The sequence below is a fragment of the Rhyacophila brunnea genome, unplaced genomic scaffold (assembly GCF_057557595.1).
Source record: "Rhyacophila brunnea isolate RB1 unplaced genomic scaffold, BYU_Rbru_1.0 scaffold_20, whole genome shotgun sequence".
Lineage (NCBI taxonomy): Eukaryota > Metazoa > Arthropoda > Insecta > Trichoptera > Rhyacophilidae > Rhyacophila > Rhyacophila brunnea.
This window is the reverse complement of record NW_028232860.1, coordinates 31,796,560-31,803,888: the sequence shown is the minus strand read 5'-3', so window position 1 is coordinate 31,803,888 and position 7,329 is coordinate 31,796,560.

Below are 7,329 nucleotides of genomic sequence, written 5' to 3'. Positions count from 1 at the left end.
TGCACAAACAGCCTTTGTTAATCTTTAGTTTTGAAAAAAACCTATACTTTTCACCTATGTATTTTGTCTAGGTATGATTTAGCAACCATGCTCATTCGCAATGCTATATTTAATGTTGTGGAGTTTTAGACACTTTATAGGGCCTGTACACGTGCATGGATTTACTGGCAGCAATAGTGCGTAGTTTAAACTATCGTGACAATAACTGTTTACACGTAAAAATCCTGACTGTCTCTCCAATTCATTCTTTAAGAGAGAGCGAGACGCGATGTTGTCATTTTATGGTACTATTTGACAGGTAGTGAAAATCGGTTAACCTCAAGATGAGTATAGTTTGTTTTTTTGCCGGCAGGTTCGCCACTATGGTTCTACTGCACAGGCGCAGATCGAAAAAATCCCTGCTGTCGCATGAAAATTCCAAACTTTCAAACTTTTTTGATTCATGCATGCAAGCTTACAACTGCAGGATAATACATGTTTACCCACACATTTTCTTGTTATGGCCACGATAATACGTACTGTCAATTAGGCTATAGTGCAGACACAACCATTAACTATAGCCACCTGTGACTGACATGTTACGTTTATCATATTGCTCGTATGGGACTTGTCGCTATCATGCGAGCAGTGAGCATGTGGATTGCAGCTGCAAGTAGCTACAGTAATATCTCAAAATAACGAACTTTGGATATAATAGATAAAATTTATCATTATGAAAGTCAAATTGGCATATCGTCTATCTAGTGTAAAACTGTGCTAAACGCCAAACAGTAAATTGTCCAGGAGAGCATTTTTTCCGATTTCGCTCACCTTAATGCGTGAATAGAGGGAGAGCTTACAAGGAATTATAGATTTTTTTTCTTCTAATGTGTCCTTTTATATGAATCAATTTATTTGTTTATGTATTTTATCAGTGAGATGTAAAATGTGTCGTTTAGGACTGCTTTATAATTACGAAAACTAGTTTTTCTTTAGAGTAACACAATCCTAAACGCCGTTTTGGCGTTTGGGATTGTTTTACACGCGCTATATTATTAGCTATATTGTCTACTTATAATGTATAATAAAATAAACTTTTCATTAACACAACCATTTATTTTTGTGGAAAATAATAAGTAATAAGAAAGCAGTTTTTTAAGGTATTTTTTATTAAAAATGAAAAATGAAAATTAAAAAAAGTAAAAGAAAACAAGAAAGCATTACCATTTTAATACTGAAAAATATGATAAATACCCATATCTCTGGGACCTTGGAAAAACATAAGGTAAAACTAAACAATGTTTTACAAGAATACTTAATGCCTACCTATTAGAAAACAAGATAATTCAATAATAATTATACATAGCAATAAAATAATAGCATAATAAAAATGCAAAATTAGAAAGGTAAACAACCAAAATATTGACAAATAATTACGGTCAAACTGAATAAAAATAATAAATACTTAGATACTATCGCGATCCCTTAAATCCTTATAAAACTGATGGTACACAGGTTTTATGACATTTGATTGGCATAGACTTAGTAAATCTTTTTTTTTCTCTTTTGTAATGGGTAGCGGTCCATCATAAAGTGGTTTTAGTTCAATATTATTAATGGTATCTGAAGGACACCTCTTTGACTTTCTTTTGTTAATACAAATGGTTTTAAATTCTCTTTCATCTAATTCACATTTCACAAAAATATTATTACTGTCAGATTTTCTGTATTGAATCCACTTAAGGTGCAACCAATTTACGTCACTACCATCAGTACACTTTTTTTTATTTTGCAAAGTAGATTCTGTAAGAGCTGTGAAATTTATGAAGTCCGAAAAACATAATTCTTCTACTTGGTATGGTCTACCCCTACGTGCAGACCTGACAGCAGAATACCATCCAGCTGGTACGTAAATAGGAAGATCTTTGGCCTTTCTCTCGATTGTCGAATGCACCGAATCGCACTCCATTTCCGAATGTCCCGATTCCATGAACTTTTGACTCACTACTTCCAAATGTTCAATATTACGGACAGCATGAAGACAACACATTGCAACATTTTGGTTGCGATTCTGACCACTAGCTGTATCTGAATATAACACAACCTCCTTGATATGCGATGGCAAAGCTGTAAAAAATTTCCAAAGACATGTAGATGTCTCAGTAAAAAAGCAAAACCTTTTCCATATCAAAGCACCAAGCCACGAATTCTTCAGATGATTTTGCTCTAACCTTATCTGCTGTCTTATGTTTCCTTGCTTGGTCCTTTCTTTCCAAGTGCTCATTTTGTTTCTTTTGATGCATTAATTTTTCTTCGATTGTCAGGGAATCAAAAATTGTACATTTGTCACACTGGTCTTTTTTCGGAGCGTGGAAACCGTAATTGTATTCATTATTAAAAATACTTCTATATAGATGTTCCTTCTCCGGTTCAGTATTATTTTCAATGCAAAATAATTTATAATCATGATGTAATTTTTTAATGGATAGTCCGGGAGACAAGTATAACCTTTTTGATGCTGCTCTACAGTAGTGAGATTCCACTACATGCAAACTATTTATGTGGTCCCTGATGAATTGTTTAGCAGACTCTGATCGAGCAACAGCAGGAGTTTTTGAACCTCGGCCTTCTTTAAAATTAATTCCTTCACTTGAAGCTTTCTTTAATGTGGTATTTATCATTGTTTTTGAAATACTTAATGTCCTTATAAAAAAATAATCGAGTGGATTTTGAATGTAAAACTGTACCAAATACATACACACTCAATAAACACGGTATAAATACAATATGTATGCGAGTGTAAAACTGTGCTAAGTGCTTAGCACAGTTTTACCCTTAAAATAATACTCGGTTTGTCGTTTAGGATTACTTTACATTGACGAATTGACCCTAAACTAAATTGTTCTTAAATATTTCGAGTAAAGGGAACGATGGGTACGATCCTACTGAACCCGAATATGAAAAAAAAAAAAAAAAACGAAAATGGCGTTTGGCACAGTTTTACACTAGATAGACGATATTATATTAGAGTTAAATACTGTAGACTTCAAAATTTGATGGCTTTTTCAAAGCAGGATTATCAAAAGCAAGCACCATAACGGGTGTGTCTGGATTTATCATCAGGTGAATAAATAGTGAAACCTACTTTATTATATAAAAAACTTTCTGCGTTAGCGGACACCGCGTCTACCGTATTAATCCGTTATATTGAGGTTTTACTGTACATGAATATGCAACTTGTGGCAGTCATTGATGGGTACGCTCAGCCACAAATGATTACGTGTGCGCTTCGCCTAAGTGTTATTTAAGAATCAATTGTGGTCAACCATATATTAAATACTGGCATAAAAAACAAATATTTACCTATCGACATAACAATATTGATTTAATTTAATATAATGCATTTTTTTATATGTAGTACTTTTTCCATTTTAATAAATAAATCTGGACCAGTTTCGTCCGCCTCAGAGGGACATTTTCAACTGTATAATATTTATAAAACAGGTATTTACAGGTATTGGATTGGATATTCATATTTGATACTACATGATGAAGCTACACCAAAATAAATATTCTAATATTATTAACATAACACAAAACAAAAGATGAAACAATAAGCATTTACAATTATATTTCGATATATCAAAAAACAAATATTTATGATTCTTCATCTTGGTCATGGCTCATGGCTGAGGATCATGACCACTTTTAAATTTTGTCATCCTTTGAGCGACCAAGACTTCTCGATCCTTCTCGATCTTCCGCTTCTCGCGGAGCAGAATGAATGGTGCCCCCAGTCAGCTCTTTCACTTAGTCGCTCCAGTGTGCAGACGCTCTACCTCTGCTTCGCTTTCCCTGCAGGCCACCCAAAACCACCAGTCTCTCCAGGTTGTCCGGTCCGCGCCGGACAATATGTCCATAAAACTGCAGAATTCGACTCAGACATATTGTTGAGAGCCGTTCTTTATCTGTAGTCTCTGGATGATTGACTTGTTTGTCTTGTGCTCTATCCAAGAAATACGAAGCATTCGGCGCCAACGCCACATCTCAAAGGCATCAATTGCCTTCCGTTGCCTTGCCTTCAGGGTCCATGACTCGACTCCGTATAAAAATATAGAGAACACTAATATTTGCACAAACATCATTTTTGTAGCAATCGAAATTCCCCGATCCTTCCATATAGTGGTAAGACGTGTCATCGCATTTTTTGCAATCTGTGCACATTATTATTTCCGCTTCAGATCCGTCCTTTCCACTGATGGTCGATCCCAGATATACAGACTCATCCACTGTTTCTAAGTTTTGGAGTGTACTTTGTTTGTAGAAGGTTAGCCCGATCGACAACCATTAACTTGGTCTTATTCCTATTAATAAGGAGGCCATATTTGCGACTCTCTTCCTCTACCCGGTGTAGCAGGTCTGTGAGTTCTCTTTCGTCAGCAGCGATTAGTGCGTTGTCATCTACGAATCTTTAATTAATTTTTTTTGCTGGCCACCAATTGTTATTCCGCCTTGCCAGTGATCTAGGGCTCTTCGCATTATATGCTCTCCATATATATTGAATAACTGGGGAGATAAAACACATCCCTGACGAACTCCCTTCTCGGTTCGGAAACTCTCAGAAAACGCGCTATGTTATATAGGTTTTTGATGAGACAGGTAAGGTGTGCTGGAACTCGCATTTTCAGAAGTACCTTCCACATACAGTTCCATCTTAACAGTCTAGTGCCTTCTAATAGTCAACAAAGCATGACATCATTGGAGTATTAAACTCTGCATTTTTCAATTAGTTGCCTGATGTTCAGAATTTGCTCGAGTTCCCTTGCCCATAAGAAAACCTGCTCGTTCCTTAGGTATTTGCCGGTCGATGAAATGTTTCAGATGTCTGCTGATTATTTGTAATAGGATCCTGTTTGCATGTGAAATAAGAGAGATAGTTTTCACATTTACATGAGGATTCTTTTTTGTGCAGGGGGATCAAAATTGACTCTGTTCAGTCCTTAGGCCATATACACCACTTTTCCAAATCATGCTGTATAATTGATGTATGATTCTTTTTCTGTCATCATTAAGTTTTTTTAAGGCTTCTGCGGATATGCCATCGCCACCTGGAGACCTGTAGGTTTTTAGTCTCTTTATCGCCTCTATCACTTCACTAAAAAGTATTTCAGGTTCTTGCTCATCGATACGTACGTCAACCACCTCGTCATCCTCTTCTGTATCTCTGTATAGGGCTTCACAATATGTTTTCCACCTTGCTGTAACCCTATCCAACTCCATAAGCAGTGTTCTGCCCTCTTCCTTGTTAGCCCAGTTCATTTTCTTGAAATCTCCTGTGATTTCTTTCACTTTTTGGAAAAGATCCCGTGTTTATACCCTGACAGCATGGATTTCGATGTCTTCACATTTATTTCTGAGGAAAAGATTCTTGTCCCGTTGACAGAGTCGCTGAACAACTCTGTTTTGTTCTGAGTACCTTGCATGTTCTAGAGTTGAACTAAGTCCCTTATTCCTAAGATTGGCTCTTGTTTGTATGGCCTTCCATGTTTCATCAAATATCCAGATCTTGCGATGTTTCGTGTGTTCCATACTATTATTGAGTTTCTGGACTTCTTCCGTCGCACATACGGCGGCTTCCTTCAACTTGTTCCATGTTGTTTCGACATTGTCGCTGGGGTCTACAGAGAGTGATGCCATTTTACGATTCACCTCCTCGCTAAATTGCAATGTCGTAGTATCATTAAAATATAAATGGTCGAGTAGTCTCAGATCGTTTTTACGATTAGTCAATATTTAAACAATAAAATTTGATTAACAGTTCATTTATAAAATTTACAATAAAAGATAAACAATATTACCACTTATTGGACAAACGAATATAAACAAAAATATTAGTCAAAATAAAATATCATTTTGACATTAATTTGTGTTGAGAATACTGGATATGTTCCAAATCCCCACGGAGTCATCCAAAGTTCTATTATTTGGTGTATGTGTGATCTTTAGATTTGGAGTGGATATGGTCATTTTTTGAGGAGTTAAACCTAGATATGCATTATCCATACCTGCTATTCTCGCAAACGGGTTTAGACCGACATTCGGAAGATGTAATTTTGACGCGTAAGAAATGTCGATTGGTGCTGATTTAAATTCTCCGCAGCTAGTCTGCATAGAGAAACACTCGACGTTCACATTGGTACAATCAGGTGTTTTGGTTTTTTAAATCTCATCGTAACATTCTTCCAAACCTCATCATCGAAGAGTATAAAACATGATTCTTTGTCTATTTTATCCGATGTTTGATGATACTTTTCTATCTCTGTTTGCATAGGCAAAAAGTAAGACACTGGTCTCTGTATTTCTTCATCTTTTTTCTTATTTTCACTCGAAACCTTAGTCCATGTGGACATGCATTGAACAGTGTCTTCTTTTTCATGTTCATGGCATTTGCTGAAATTTCCGGCATTATAAATTCTGAAACAAAACAAGTTGCTAAATTAGCAATCAATTTATTTATTCATTCATGAAATAATTTTGTCAACATTGAATGAATTAGCCTAGAGGCCCAACAAAGGAAAACATACAATGGCAGCTCTATGATGAAATACATTGTCAATGCGATGCAATGTCGGTTCGAATAAATGCTCGCACATTGATATCAGAAATTACGTTTACGGTTAATTAGTAAACCAACCAATGATACCATGTTGATAAAACCGGTTCAGATTTATTTATTAAAAGTGGAAAAAGTACTATAAAAAGAATTGCGTTTTATTAAATTAAATCAATAATTCACACCATGAATTGACAGTTAACACAATAAAAGAAAATAACAATATTGTTTATGTGTCGACTTATTCAATTTAATAGGATTGTACTGGTTTACGTCTTTACGGATAATGCGGCATGTTCGAACAAAATAAGTTATGGACGCCGTCTGCTAGTAAATCCTCAACGTACCCAACCAAACATTTAAACAGGCGAAACTAAAGTTACTATAAGAGTTTTGAATTTGATTTGTGCTTGTAATTGCATTCACTAAAGCCTAAATTTTAAAGCTCTGTTTTGTGAAAATGCTGCTTGATCTGTAAAAATGCACTATGTATGTCATTTAGAAAAAAATTGTCTAATGTAATAATTCTACTGTTTTAGTTGACTACACAGAGGATAAAATTTCAAATTAATGTCTTCATTATTATTCTATGAAGGAGTTGTCCCATTTTTTTTTGCATGTAATCAACGGATAATAATGCTTTTTTGTAACTCAAATTTTATCCGTAGAGTGCAGAGCATGCCTATTTACTGTTTTTTTGTAAAAGGATCTATTTTCAATGATCGGATGATTCATTT